At 42.2% G+C, this 15,903-nt stretch overlaps 1 protein-coding gene and 2 long non-coding RNA genes across 6 annotated transcripts in view; 2 read left to right on the top strand and 1 right to left on the bottom strand.

The window, feature by feature from the left end:
• The window catches only part of LOC121028976 (M1-specific T cell receptor beta chain-like), a 194,908-nt gene that overhangs the window by 101,110 nt on the left and 77,895 nt on the right, over positions 1-15,903 (top strand). The gene's annotated exons all lie outside the window — the stretch shown is intronic.
• Positions 242-1,742, top strand: LOC121028211 (uncharacterized). Its single transcript, XR_005789121.1, has 4 exons — positions 242-329; positions 455-975; positions 1,518-1,599; positions 1,728-1,742. It is a non-coding gene; the product is annotated as an uncharacterized LOC121028211 (long non-coding RNA).
• On the bottom strand, positions 343-14,313 carry LOC121028208 (uncharacterized). Of its 4 annotated transcripts, none has more exons than XR_005789116.1 (5): positions 14,137-14,313; positions 11,654-11,895; positions 5,360-7,092; positions 1,917-2,250; positions 343-492 (listed from the first exon to the last, which is right to left on the bottom strand). It is a non-coding gene; the product is annotated as an uncharacterized LOC121028208 (long non-coding RNA). The 4 variants fall into 4 exon arrangements; XR_005789114.1 differs by lacking the exon at positions 14,137-14,313 and adding an exon at positions 1,411-1,765 and having other exon boundaries at positions 11,654-12,171; XR_005789115.1 differs by having other exon boundaries at positions 344-492; positions 11,654-11,854.

The following is a 15,903-nucleotide window of genomic DNA, read 5'->3' as shown; positions in this document are numbered from 1 at the left end:
GGAAGACCCGCCTCAGACGAGGGGGCTTTGAAGTCTAACTCCCTGGGCTAATACAGCGAGCATCCCTCCTGGGCCATGCCTGTGGGTCTTCTTCATGCCATCTCTGCCATGCACACCAGACTCCTCTGCTGGGTAGTTTTCTGGCTCCTGCGGGCAGGTGAGCTCTGGGCTAACGGATCAGCATCACTGGGCTTTGTCTGTGGCTCTCTGTGTCTCAAATAGGCCCTGGACCTTCATGTTGCCCAAAGATTTTCTGAAAGATTTTCCGATTTTTTTGACATCTAAATGAAAACAAATAATTGCATCATGGCACGAAAAGCAAAATTCATGTGAGTTTTCACTCGAACATGGCATACTTAAAAGATATTCGCACTCGCCTTGGGTTGCTGCGTGGCCACGCACGCACTTCCTCCACCATTATGACCCTGTCTCATGTAATCTCTTTTCCTCTGAGGTCCCATGAATGCTGGCGTCACCCAGAACCCAGAACACCTGGTCAGAGGGACAGGACAAGAAGCAATGCTGAGATGCAGCCCAGAGAAAGAACACAATTACGTTTACTGGTATCAGCAGCTCCCGGGAGAAGGTCTGAAATTCATGGTTTACCTCCAGAAGGAAAATATCATAGATGACTCCGGAATGCCGACAAAACGCTTTTCTGCTGAATTTCCCAAAGAGGGACCCAGTGTCTTCAAGATCCGGCTGGCAGAGTTGGGAGACTCTGCAGTGTACTTCTGTGCCAGCTCCTTACCCACATCAATGCAGAGTGCCATCCTGTCAATGCAGGAACACCCTCCAGGCCCTGCCCCAGAAACAGCCACGGGCTGGGGAAGGGAAGGGCACGTGTAGTTGGATTAATGAACATATTCGCTAGAAAGCATTTTGCAGGGCGAGCATGGAAATAGGGGATGGTGGTGGAAGTATCACGAGACATCCCAGCCCATGCTCAGGAACTAAGACTGTCACCAGAAAAAGGTAAAGATTTTTAAAACCGGACATGATTTTTCAGGTTAGATATTTAGGGAGCAAAAGTTCTCTTTTCTTCACTTTATACTCTATTTCAAGTTCTCTATTGCAAGCTTTAAATAGAGAATTTCATTTAATCATCTAAGACAATCAGACAAAGGAAATATTTTTGTCTTTTGCAACATGAGCAAAAAGCAAATGCGGTTTCACGAGTTCATTTTTCTTCCGCAAGCTCAAAAGAGAGAGGAAAGATACAAACCCAGATTGTCTGGCTCAGGGTGCAGTGAGCCAATCGGAGAGAGACTCTGGCCGGCACCCTTGGCCCTGCCCGCCCACTCAGGCAGGCTGAACACAGTTTGGGGAGGGAGGTCCCAGGGGGTGCAAATGCTTCAGGTCCCCTGTCTGTCTCCTCATCTGCAAAGTTAGAGACCCCGTCCAGAATACCTCTGGGATCCTTTCCAATTATCCATTCCAGCCTTCTGACAACTTCTGCATTTTAAGCCAGGGGGATCCCCAGAGCTAAGTTTCTACCGTCATTTGTCTTCCAACAGGTGCTTAGCACTCCAGGGAGCCCCCTCTCCCATCATGGGTCACCAGGTGATCTGCTGTGTGGCTCTTTGTCTCCTCGGGCAGGTGAGTCCTGGGGTCAGGGAGCAAATTCCTGTCCCAAAGGTGCTAAGCTCCAGATCTAAGTCCTTCTACCCATGACAGCAGCATCAGGCACCCTCCTGGGCTGTGTTTTTAGAGCCTTTCTTCTATAGGCACAGCAGATGGTAGAATCACTCAGACCCCAAAATACCTGATCAGAGAGGAAGGACAAGGCGTGACTCTGGAATGTGAACAGGATTTTGATCACGACTCCATGTACTGGTACCGACAGGACCCAGGGCAAGGGCTGAGACTGCTTTACTGCTCACAAGTAGTAACTCATGTTCAGAAAGGAGACATACCTGAAGGCTACAGTGTCTCTCGAGGCAAGAAGCCATTCTTTCCTCTCACTGTGACATCGACGAAAAAGAACCAGACAGCTCTGTGTCTCTGTGCCAGCAGTAGAGACGCAGTGAAGTACAGCCACCTCCTCTCTATGCAGAAGTGCATCTCAAGCCCTGCTTCCCCACCAGGTGGCAGGGTCTTTCTGTGTTCAGTGCCCTCACCTCCCTGCTTTCTTCCACTTTCACCAGACGCTCAAAGCAGCTGCTGCCATCAACGTGCTTCGCGGAATGACAAGACACCTCAGTGATCCACTAAGTTGGTTTTTAAAATTACGTCTATATCTTTTTGTATCTGTATCAGAGAGGGACAGAACAGAGAGAGGGAGAGAAAGTAGAAGGAGGAGGATGGGGGTGGGGAAGCGGAAAGAGAATAGACAAAAGAAAAAAAGATGTTAATTTTACATCCTGGCTCTTCTTACCAAATACTAGAAAACACGAATGAACAGAAAATTATCCCTCCCTTCAGAATAATAAAAGCCAAGGAGGGAGAAAGAGGAATAGAAGACAAACACTGTGGTCAAGTTTCATATAATGTGTGTTTTAATCAGAGATGTCAGTGGTCTATGGGAAGTAACATGGCCGATTTTGTCTGGTGACACCAGGAAGGGCTTCAAAGAGAATGCAAAACCATGAGATGAAACTTCAACGATTAGTAGAATTTCATGAGGTAGACAAGCACCAACAGTGACAGGCTTAGGGAACTGGCAGGAGGGAGTGATGAGCTAAAGTCAGGAATGAAGATGGTCACCTCCACCCCCAGAACATGGCAACAGGAGATGATTTGGAGGAACGAGTGGAGCGAGGGTGTTAAGAGAGTTGAGTTTCTATTTCCAGTGGGCCTTCTTTGGATACCTGCACAGAAATACCTAGTAAGCCCATGTAAATGTACACCTGGCATTTGAGAGAGACAGTTGGACTTGAGAGAAATATTTGCATGATTAATCATCAGACAGGAGGTCAGTATTAGTTTACAAATGCTCTTTATGTTGTCCGTATGGTTTCTCCCTCTGTGGTCTGACACCAATCTATCAAATTAAAAGGCTAATGGTGTTAGTTCTTAGGACTTCATTTGTTTACAAATATTTATTTGATCACATAATTCTGCTTGCAGAAATGAATGACAGTTTATATTGTTCAGACTGTCCCATCCACTGCATGTAACTAAAAATGCTGGATGAAATACATTCTTAGTTATTCTTGGAAGCAGTTAAAACCTTAGTCTGTTCTCCTGAAAGGCCCTGTATTTCCCAGGACAAGCAATTTCTGTGAAGATGTGGGGAGTCCCTCCCCATATAAGCCTGGGCTTCGTGCATTTTATTTGGTTTCCTTTCTGAACTGTTAACCTTGGACTTCTTCTCTCATGTATTCTGTGGAAGCTTGCCTCACACAGAAGCCAAAATACTGAGGAAACAGAAATGGGAAAGAGACACTAACCTACGAATAGGATTTACAACCCTGAAATATGGCGTGATGAACACTAGCTCTCATTGCAACTAATGTCCTTGGACCATAGTAAAGAAACCATCCGAAACGGGATGGATCTAAGATGCTTTACTTTGTCCAGACCATGTTCATTGATACCTTCCAATCAATAATTTCCTGAGCAGGCTGATACAGTCATGGACCGGTAGGAGACACAGCCCCTAGAGTTTGCTCCTCCATGGGTACAAACCATATTCCAGAGGTGATAGAATGGGGTGAGGTTATCTGTCCAATGAAAGAAAGGAAATTAAAGGGAGGACAGTAGGAGACAGACAGTCTCGCTTTTCTTTATTATCTTGGATACAACTTGAAAGGATACAGATTTCCTCCTGTCAGTTGGCAAATTTAGAAAACAAAGACTTAACAGGATTTTAAAACATCCACTCTAAAACTATTGAACCATTTACCTTTTCAGAGTGATCTTGATACTAAGAAGAACTGCTTAGCTGTGAAGTTTCATAATAATTCCTATTATCATTATTATTTCCTCCATTCCCATGACCAAATTGTAAGAGTTATTATATGAAATGGAAGTCAAAAAGTCAAAATATCACTAGGTCTTTCCTTAGCAAGTTTTGAGGAGCCATTATGTCTATTAATGAGGAAGGGCAATTTATAGAAAAGTATAATCAAAGAGCTATAGTGTTTCTTGGGTACAGTAAACATAATTTCTGAATTTTAAAATATACTGGAAGCAATCAAAAGTAAATTGGACTAGCCAGAAAACCAATTTTCTAATTGTATGCACACTCAGGGAATATTCCAGGATTCTGAGGAAATAGAAAAGGATATGGGAGAAAAATAACATCACAACAGCTTTATTCATGATGACTTCAAATGGAAAAACACCCCAACATCTATCAATAATGCAATAGATAAATAGTGCGACATTTATATACTAGAATAAAATATAGCAAAAGAATCAAATATTATTTGCCAAATCATGGCTGAATCTCATCGACCTAACGTCCAACAAAGAGTGCATAGCATATGAAGTTAAGGTAGTGGCTGCATGTGGAGGCATTTTTAATTTTCTTAGAGGGAAGCATGAGAGAGGTTTCTGGGGTTCCAAAAATGTCCTATATCTTGATCTGGCTGGTAGTTATCTGAGTGCATTCATTCTGAAATTCCAGAAGCTGTACACTTAAGATTTGTGCAATCTACTATATGGATTATATATCTCCCTTTAAAAGCTTAGATAAACAACCACTGCCACCACCCCAAAATGTACTGACTTAAAACACGTATATAGTCTCTCTCATGGTTCTGTGGGTTGAATGGGCTCTTCTAGGCAGTGCCCACTTGGGGGTTCTCATGTAATGACGGACAGATAGTCACTGGGGCTGGAGATACTTGAAGGCTCAGCCGGGCTGGACATCCCAGGTGGCTTCCTGATGCCCATGTCTGATACCTCACCTGGGATGGCTGGAGCAGCTGTAGACCACCCAGCATCTCTTTTCTCCACAGAGCCCTTCAATGTGGTTAGGTAGGTTTCGTCACCGCACGGTGGCCTCGACGTAGCTAAAACTATTACATACTGGCTGGTTTCCCCAAGAGTGGGCATTCAAGAGACCCAGGTGGAATCTATAAAGCCACATATGAAAATCATACAGTGTCCCTTCCCCCACATTCAAGTCAGCCCAGATCTTTATAGGAATGGGAATGCTGGGAAGGATGGTTCTTCTGGGTGCCATCTTTGAGAAGTAGCTACCAGAATGTAATAAATTGGTACTACTAATCCTGTTCCTCACTGCTTTTAGACCAATGATGACTTCAGAGTATAATGACAGCTACTTCATTTGCAAATATTTTTCTTGAGGTCAACTCTAATCAAGAGCTATAACACAAAGAAAGTTCCGGGAAATGCATTTCTTCCATAGTTCAGTTGACGATGAGTAGGAAACACCATAGATATATACCTGATGGCTGCTGGTCCTCAAGAAGAGTAGAAAGAGTTTCTTCTGATCCAGGGGCCTGCAGACACTTCATCCCTTATACATCATAATGTTGTGCAGACGTAATACATTACAAGGCACATTCACCTACTCTTTGCAGAAAAAGTACAGTTATGGTGAGAAGCGGCCTCATCGTAATGCGGTCTGCCCCCACCATGAAAAAAATACAGCCACAAGAGCATGTCAGATGCCCTTCAATACATACATCAGTATTTTGCACATAGTAATCTTTAGTACACAATATTATATTCACTATGATAAAAATCTATGTCACTATGCTACAAACATAATTTGTTGGATCAAGTCCTAATCCCACCTTCCTTAGTTACTCACTCCAGATATACAGAACTAAATATTCATGAAGCAAAACTGGGAGGTTGTTATAAGAATAAAAGTATAATGTTTTGGAGAAAAATCTTCAGTTTCTTTGAAATTGCTATACATTTCTAAGCACGAGCCATTTAAATAAATATTCCAGCATGTTCAAAGCAGAAATAATTCCCTAAATCTCCTACAACCTATTTCCACTGGCCAATACTTAGCCTATGACCTGTATCATGGGGAAATAGCTGTAAACAAATTATCCTCGTAGCCTCCACAGTGATTTACACAGAGATGTGCAAACTACGATAAATAGCTATGTTTAGTATTAAGACCATCCATATGACGGCGACCGGCATGAGATAGTCGTGAAATAAATACTTCATTTAGAAGATGAGAAATTGTCTTTATCATCAGTATGAAGAAACATTGAACTTATAGCCTAGAATTTCTGATGCCCACTCATGATTGTTTATCACCACGATTGTTAGTGACTAACAATCATCAGTTGTCTGACTTACTTTGAGGATATGTTACAGAAGTAAAGAAGAGGCGATAATTCCTTTTAATGCACAAACATACAGCTTTTTTCATGAGTAAAGCTAAGAAACTTCTTTAAGTCAATTCAATGATCTGGGTCTTAGCGCATGTTCTATAAAGTTAGGAGTAGAATTAGAACATCTGAGGCCCCTTTCAGCTCTTTGATGGATCCTGCATCACTGGAAAAAAACATCACCACGAGAGGGCAGATTGGAGCATCTTCAGGATTATATAAGCAGTGGTCCATCCTTCTAGGGAGAATGAGATACAGTGAGAGGTGTGATATGAGGCCAGTATCTGAAGATGCTCATGCTTCTGCTGCTCCTGGGGCCCAGTACGAGCCTTACAGTCTGAGTAGTTGGGGCAAGTGTGTGTGTGTGTGTGTGTGTGTGTGTGTGTGTGTGTGTGTGTAATGGCATGAGTGGAGCAGTAGGCAGAGGTTGTGGATTATTTTATGCGGATCAAAATGAGGGGGGACATTCTTGCTCTCTGGAGGTATGAAGGGTAAGGTGAGAAGTCACCAGGCAGGGGAGGTGGGGGATTATGGTCCTAGGGGGTCTAACAGGAAGATTTCACAGAACAGCAGGAATCTCTGGGTGCCGTGAGTTTTCCGCCTGTGGTACAGGCCTCCTTTACCTCTTTGACCTCTGTGTCAGCAGGTTCTGGGCTTGGTGCTCTCGTCTCTCAGGATCCAAGGACAGCTGTCCGTAAGAGTGGAACCTCTGTGGTGATCCAGTGCCATTCGGTGGGCATTCAAGCCACAACTGTGTTTTGGTATCGTCAGTTCCCGGAACAGGGTCTCACGCTGATGGCAACTTCTAATGTGGCCTCCAAAGCTGCATATGAACAAGGTTTCTCTGAGACCGAGTTTTCCATTAGCCATCCAAATACAACATTTTCATCTCTGACGGTGATGAGTGTGAAACCTGCAGACAGCAGCCTCTACTTCTGCAGTGCTAGTAACACAGCGCTGGGCAGAGACCAGAGACCCAGACAAGAACCCTGTCAACAGCCGCCCTCTTCCCCACCTCACCGAACTCCTGGAGCCTTGTGGAAGGAATTGCGGAGAGAAAAAAACCACAGCTTTTCTGACTGAGACATCTGTGAGCTTGTGTGTGTGTGTGTGTGTGTGAGAGAGAGAGAGAGAGAAAGAGAGAGAGAGAATATCTGAGTATGGAGTTGTTTCATAACTAGCAAGATGGAAACACAGCTGGGCCTATAAAGTGGCTGAGCTACATAGAAATGTCCCTGGGCTAAAAGCTGTAAAACCTAGGTATTTTTCCTGACTGTCCAACACACACACACACACACACACACACACACACACACACACTCCACAGAGGCACAACACTGCCCAGCAATGGAGACATCACTGGGAGAACTTCACAGGCTTCTAGGAAGTCAGGGTTCCTTAAGTCTCCCATATCCTTGGATGCGCCCATTCTGAGCATCCATTTCCTATCTCATACATGAGAGACTTTCCAGGTTATGAGTCTACTGGCTCTGTAATTCAACGTCCCACAAACATAATTTCCAGAAGTAGTTTACAGGAGTCTCAACCCAGTGGCTACAGCACATGCCCTACCTCAGGCGTGGCAGTGAGCAGTTGATAGGCTCCTGCCTATCACAACCTCCTACCACTGTGGTCGCTCCTCCATTCTGGAATATGGAAAGCAGTCTGACTACTTCTGACTGACCAATGTCCATTTAAAACTTTCTGTAAATATCCGAGTGTCATCTGCAATCTACTCTCTGGTGCCATTTAAAAAAATCAACTAAGGGGGTACCCGGATAGCTCAGTCGGTTAAGCATCCAACTTCAGCTTGGGTCATGACCTCACAGTTTGTGAGTTCGATCCCTGCGTCAGACTCTGTGCGGACTCTCAGAGCCTGGAGCCTGCTTCAGATTCTGTGTCTCCCTCTCTCTCTGTCCCTCCCCTGCCCATGCTCTGTCTCTCTCAAAAATAAATAAACATTAAAAACATTTTTTAATCAGTTAAGATTCTTTTATTTTTTCTAAGAAAAATGGACTATGGCTAATTTACTCCAGGTGACTCTTGATCAGTTACTCCCTTGAGAATTTGAAGCCCCTGATTTTATAGATTTAATGATTATCCTCCTTTTAAGAAAAGGTATAAGAAAAAAAACATTAAATATTGTTCCTAATATCAAGATCCATGAGTCCTTTTAGCCGGACACATTGTTTTCTCCTTATAAGAATATAGGGCAAAAAGAAAATGTTTTACAAGATCCTTTGAAAGATGCCAGTCTAAATTATTTTTGAGGAACATATTTGTAGTCATTCTGAAAGCATAGAGTCATAAAATAAACCACTTCAAATAACTAACGAAATTAAGATTAGATGCTATGGTTGTCATTTTTCCTTGCTCCAAAAATGTTCATAAAAACAATCAAAATAACATCCACCTTCGAAGCTGTTACTTGATTGTAAGTAAAACCTCTAGATTCACTATCCCCAAAGGGGTGCAGGTAGAGAGGGCTCAGACTTTTGAAATTAATCCTCTTACAAGCAGAGGGCTGAAACCAGGATGGACAACAAGGGAGTGTCTTGGGTAGAAATCGAAAAGCCAGTAGAAAATCTCTTAGACAGTTTTAAGATTCTTGTAAAAAACTTCCAATTCACTGTTTGAAAGGAAAGCAAGCGTTTTATTCTGATATAGTCCCACTTGTCTATTTTTTGCTTCTGTTGTCAGTGCCTTTAGGGTGATAAAAGAATCATTGCCAAGACCATAGTCAACAAGTTTTCTTGTGTTTTCTTCTAGAAGTTTTACAATTCCAGATCTTATGTTTAAGTCTTTGATCAATTTTAAATTGATTTTTTTGTGCATTGTACAAGATAGGGGTCCATTTTCATTCATTTGCATGTGGATATCCACTTTTGCCAACACCATTTGTTGAAGAGACTGTCCTTTCCCACTATGGCACCCTTGTCGAAGGTCAAGGTAGGTTTATTTCTGGGCTTTCTATTCTGTTTCACTGGTCTATATGTCTGTCTTTATGTCAGTATCATACCCTTTTAATTATTATAGCTTTGCATGGAATTGGAGAAAATATTTGCAAACCACATATCCGATAAAATGTTAGTATCTAAAAATGTATGAGAAACTCCTACAACTCAATAGCAAATTGAAAAATAATAAATAATAATAATTTTAAAATTGCCAAAGGACTTGAATAAGCATTCCTCAAGACATGTAAATGGACAGCAGTTAGATCAAAAGGTGCTCACGAAAGACCATTCATCATCAGGGGAATGCAAGTCAAAACCAAAATGAGATATCACTTCCCATGGCTATTATTAAAGGAACGAAGATAAGTATTGGTGAGGATGTGGAGAAACTGGAACCCTCCTACACTATATGATGGGGCTGCTATGGAAAACAATATGGAGGTTCCACCAAAAATTTAAAGAAAATTTTTTAATTAGAAAAGAAACTTAAACACTACCACCCAGGGGCGCCTGGGTGGCGCAGTCGGTTAAGCGTCCGACTTCAGCCAGGTCAGGATCTCGCGGTCCGTGAGTTCGAGCCCCGCGTCGGGCTCTGGGCTGATGGCTCAGAGCCTGGAGCCTGTTTCCGATTCTGTGTCTCCCTCTCTCTCTGCCCCTCCCCCGTTCATGCTCTGTCTCTCTCTGTCTCAAAAATAAATAAACGTTAAAAAAAATTAAAAAAAAAAAAAAAAAAAAAACACTACCACCCAACAAATTCCTCTTCTGAGGATTTAGCTAAAAGAACTGAAATCAGGATCTTGAAGAGATATCTGCACCCCCATTATTCACAACGGCCAAAATATGGAAGCAACGCAAATGACCATCGATAGGCAAATGGATAAAGAAATGTGGTGTATACATATCATAGAATATTACTGAACCTTAAAAAATAAGGCAATCTTGCCATTTGCAACAACATGGATGTTGTTGGAGAGCAAAGCCAGGTGAAATGAGCCAGTCACAGAGAGATGAGTAAAGCATGACTCCACTTATATGAAGAATCCAAAGTAGTTAAACTCCCAGGAGCAGAAAGTAGAATGGTGATTGCCAAGGTCTATGGGAAGAAGGAAATGGGGATTTGTTGGATTGATATAAAATTCAGTTATGCAAGATGGAGACTTGCTCGAGATCTGCTATTCACACAGTTGTACAACATAGTGCCTATCCTTACCAATGTTGTGTTGTGCACTTCAAACTTTGTTAAGAAGGTAAGTCCCATGTTAACTGTTCTTGCCACCAAAACACACACACACACACACACACACACACACACACAAAACAAAGGGATAAAGGGAAACTTTTGGAGCTAACACATACATCTGTTACTTTCATTGTGGTGCTGGATTCGTGGGTGTATGCCTATCTTCAAACTCATTAAACTCTATACATTTTATATGTGCAGCTCTCTGTGCATCAATGATGTCTCAATAAAGCTGTTCAAAAATAAAAGGAAAGTAAATCCGATACAGGAGGAAAGGGCCCCTTTTCTAACGCACTAACTTAACTTATTAAAGGGAATTGGTTGCTTGCCTGGATGCCCTGATGAGCTCAGAGGATGAGAAAAGAGACAACTGACTGCAGTTTAATGAGAACAGAAACCCTAGCCCCGTGTTCCTAAGCAACAGGAGCTCATACATCTTCTTTCTGAAAGAGGCATAAAAAGCCTCAGCAACCACTACCTCCTGTCTAGGTTAAAGTTTCAAAGTCATGGGAAAAAAATATGTGTTGCGATCCGGTGTCTCTGCCCTTGTATCAGTCAGGCACGGGCAGGGTATTGTGTGGACCCAGGTGCCTCTGCCTATGACACAGGGAGACCTAACAGAGCCACAGAGCAGATTCTAGAGGACGTCGTGTTTAAGATGACATCCTAAAGATGAGCCGGAGTTAATTAAGTGGAACTGGGGATAATGAACCGACAGGCATGCCTGGAAGAGTCGGTGCAACATTTTTCAGCTAGGAAAGCAATTGGTGTGATTAATGAAAGGTGCAGTTAGTAGGGAGGCATGAGCAAAGAGGGAGGAAGAGGGTGAGTACAAGATGAGACGGGAGAGAGCTAAAACTTTGGGACATTTAGCAAAACTGGAAGAATGAAAGCATACGATCCTTGATGATGGAATGTACAAAGAGAAGAGAATCTGGGACAGAAACTGAAGGAGCACTCGCACTTAAATGGCGGCTAGAAAAGGTTGAGAAGGCAAATTATACCAATAAAGCATCAAACAATATTAGATTAATAACTGAGTAAATGTGTGGCAATTACTAGTAACAATTCTGTGCGGTATGGAGGCAGGCTACCACACCAAGGGCTGCTTGGGTCCTAGTCCCCCTCTAATACTGGAGGTGCTTGGCTGCTCCTTCACAACGTGGAACCGGCAACCCCCCACTCACCTCCTGGCAGGTGAAGGCAGGGAGGGATCAGAGGTCGGCTGACGAATTTGCCCCTTTGACCACTAGGGGGTGATGTGGGTCTTCTTGTAAAATAACCTCCGATGCGTAAGGAGCAAGCATAGATCTTCCTCCGTCTAAGAAGCTGTCGGATACTTTTGGTACCTCAGGTGAGGTACTTTCGGTGCTGGTTGGAAGAATATCCTGGTGATTTGCAGGATATTAGAAGCAGAAAATTTAAAAATCTGAAATAAGTGGAGGTACGTACCATGAAAATAAATAAGTAAACCCAAAAGGAATAGTGTTCCAGTTTCCGCAGTATCATCATCAATGCAGCACTAATTAAAATCACAAGATTGCCCTACCAATACTCTGGTTTCTCTTCAGGTCATATAACTTCTTGCTTTTTACAAAAGATTGCCCCACCAATCACCCAATTATTTTATAACTTAATATAATGGGAAAGGCATGAATAAATAGACAAATTGAAAATAATAGGAAGACTTGGGGCGCCTGGGTGGCTCAGTCAGGTAAGCGTTGGACTTCAGCTGAGGTCATGATCTCATGGCTTGTGGGTTCAAGCCCCATGTCAGGCTCTGTGGCAACAGTTCAGAGCCTGGAGCCTGCTTTGGATTCTGTGTCTCTGTCTCTCTCTGCCCCTCCCCCACTCATGCTCTCTCTCTCTCTCTCTCTCTCAAAAATAAACATTAAAAAAAAGAAAGTAATATGAAGATTAAATGCCTATAAGGCACTTAATATATGACAGCCATCATTGTGGGAATATAAGGGAATGATGGAATAGACAGTAAGTTATTCTAGAATAAGTGGTTATCCATAGAAGGGAAGATGAATTGAAACCCTTCTTTACAACATAAGCAAAAATAAGTTCTAGATGAATTAAACACTTAAATGAAAAATTCTAAATGCTCATTGTTTTGGTACATAAAATGGGAGTGTATCTTTATGAACTTAGGTTATGGGAGCAATTTTAATAAAAAATTCAAAAATGTATGCCCCCCCCAAAAAAAGAATGATAGACTCTACCAAATGAAGAAATTCAACCAAAAAAAATCACAAAGAGAATGAAAACACAAGCCACAGATTGAGATATTAACGACATATATAACTGACAAAGGTTTGGTTCCCAGAATATACAAAGAACTGTTACAAATAAATAATAGCTAGTCAACCACAAAGAAATATGAGCAAAGAGCCATTTACAGAAAACACTCATGGTCTAGAAATATGAAAAATATACTCAACTTCCTTAGCAATCAGAAAGATGCCAAATGGAAGTGTCGCGGGATCCATTTTAACCTGACAACATTAAAAGGATATTAGCTACTCTTTAAGTCTTGGATGTGGAGAATTTGAAAACTCTCACGAACTGTTGATGGGACCATTTATGTGGCTTGACTAATGTGGAAAGCATCTTGCCACATTATGTAAGTGACATGTTCACTTTAAGGCTCAGTCTTCAATTCCCAGGTGTAGAGGAAATCCTGCACCGAGATATGCAGGAAAATGTATGAAAATGGAGCACTGTTTGTAGCAGCATTAAAACATAGAACAAACGTTTATTCAAGAATGGATAATGAATTTTAGCAAATGAGTGGAGTAGAGTAGAATGCTACATATTAGTGAAAACGGATTATCTAAAATCATATGCATCAACATAGATTAATATCACAGACTTAATGTTGAAGGAAAAAAGAACATGTCACAGAGAAAATATGAACAAAATGATCCCCCAGAGATAAATTTCAAAGACATACAACATTAAATAATCTGTAACGTATAGATGTTTACTTAAGTACTACAAATATAACAAAAGGCCAGAGAATAAAAATATAAACTAAAGGGCAATGGAGACCTGGACATGGTGAGAAAAACAATGACAACTGGAAGAATATAAATTCTTAATCGTAACCCATTTCCTAAGCTGATTGCCTCAGGCGAGAGTAGTCATTCTATTGTTTCCCTAGATGCATCACGCGTTTGTCATAAATATTGTTTTGTATAGTTCAACATTTTTTCATATAAAGTATCTGCTCAGCGATTGTGTAAGTGTGGCAAAACTATGATTGATATACACGACGCTATGTGATTCATTGCCTGAGATGAAAGGGAGAAGGCAAATTGACAAGTTAAAAAGCAAAGAAGTGGGGCGCCTGGGTGGCGCAGTCGGTTAGGCGTCCGACTTCAGCCAGGTCACGATCTCGCGGTCCGGGAGTTCGAGCCCCGCGTCAGGCTCTGGGCTGATGGCTCAGAGCCTGGAGCCTGTTTCCGATTCTGTGTCTCCCTCTCTCTCTGCCCCTCCCCCGTTCATGCTCTGTCTCTCTCTGTCCCAAAAATAAATAAAAACGTTGAAAAAAAAATTAAAAAAAAAAAAAAGCAAAGAAGTGAATAATGTGTAAGTGACTTTATAAAAAGTAGCAAAAGAACAGAGTCTGGGAAAAAGAAAATGAAAGCAGGTTGAAACTCACCCTAGTGGTTTTCAGCAGCTCTCCCTGCCCTCCCACATCCTATGAAATATTTTGGACTCGTACACACAGTGGCTGTGAAGGCAACGGCAAGCGATCGCGTCACAGGGAGGTTCTGATGGGGACGGGGAAGCCTTAAAGCAAAGGTCGTGTGCCATTGCTTTTCCCCTGAGCCCACCATGTGCTTCAGACTTCTCTGCTGTGTGGCCCTTTTTTTCTGGGGAGCAGGTAAGCTCCTTGGATTCCGTTTCTGGACTTTCTCCCGTGGCTGTAGTATCAGTCTGCCTCTTGGGCTTTTTCTCCAGTTTCTGTCTCTTTCCTCCACAGGCTCCATGGACACCCAGGTCACCCAGAGTCCTAGATACCTGGTCAAAGGGAAGAAACAGTCAGCAAAGATGAATTGTATCCCTGTAAAAGGACACAGTTATGTTTATTGGTATCGACAAAAGCTGGAAGAGTTCAAGTTTTTGGTTTACCTACAGAGTGAAGATATTGTTGATAAGATAGAGAAGTTTGAAGATCAGTTTTCGGCTCAATGCCCCAAAAACTCACCCTGCAGCCTGAAAATCAAGTCCACTGAGCCAGGGGATTCAGCCCTGTATTTCTGTGCGAGCAGCGAATCCACAGTGCTGAATGTCAGCTTTTCTTAGAACACAAACACATCATGGACCCAGCCCAGGAAATATGTGGTATATTAGGTAGGTAGGAACTAACAGAAACCCAGTGTGGAGGAGCACAAACCAGAAGGAAAAAACGGTAGACAGCAACTCTAGGTGAGCAGAAAGGGATGTTTAAAACAGCTGATGGGGACAGAAACCCAAGGAGAGAGAAGGAAAGTGTAAAAAAAGGGCTCAGGTTCCCCACTTTGCAGGATATCTGGCAAAGAAAAGAAGGAAAGACCCAAGATACCTTTTTTCCCCATGAATCTGGTGGAGTTTTAACAATCTCTATGAAAATATGTAATTCTGTGCTTTTACCTGGCAAAGGATAATGGGTAGGTCACCCGTCTTTCATGTGAACCCTGACCATCTGGGCCAACACATTTCTTTGAACCAGACCCAGAGACTTGTTAGGGTTCATAACTCCTCACAGCTGTCCCTTCCCTAGAAACTTGGTAGGAAACTCAGTAACCCCCTCCTTCCAGAATACTACAATTATGCAACTTTTAAAAGCAACTTTCTTGGGGCATAACATACACACCATAAAATGTATCCATTTAAAGTATGGATTTCAAAACTTTCTGACCAATTTGACACCCATGTGACCAGCACGACATTCAAGATATAGAACATTTCCTACTCCCCAAAACATTCCCCCAAACTCTTTCATTGAGGCCTTTGCTAATTTCTGTCAGCACCACATGAATTTTTTTTATCAGACACGCCTTGCACATATTTTGTTGAATTTTTCCTAGTCATTTTAAAGAAATGTACTGTGAATGTGCTTTTTAATATTCATAAGAAATTTATTCAAATATTTTCCACCAAGATTTCACATTAGCCCAATTCAGTTTAGTCTTTGCATTTTCAACTGATGCCTCGCCGTAAGTACATTACGTAAAAGACAGACCTTCTCGAGAAGACGGTCGATCACCAGCAGGTGTATGTGAGCTCACAATGTCAACCTCACCTCCTCTGTGAACCACTTAAGTATCAGTCAGCTCTGCTGTCAGGTAAAACATACTAGTTCAAACATATTGGTAAAAGTTGTGAAACTTCTGCAGAGTGCCCTCTAAGATGAGGTTTGGTGGTGGAAATAAGCCGGGAGTTA

The sequence above is a fragment of the Herpailurus yagouaroundi genome, unplaced genomic scaffold (assembly GCF_014898765.1).
Source record: "Herpailurus yagouaroundi ecotype Mexico unplaced genomic scaffold, PumYag 100, whole genome shotgun sequence".
Lineage (NCBI taxonomy): Eukaryota > Metazoa > Chordata > Mammalia > Carnivora > Felidae > Herpailurus > Herpailurus yagouaroundi.
The sequence above is the reverse complement of the archived record's forward strand: the minus strand, read 5'-3'. Positions and strand labels throughout refer to the sequence as shown.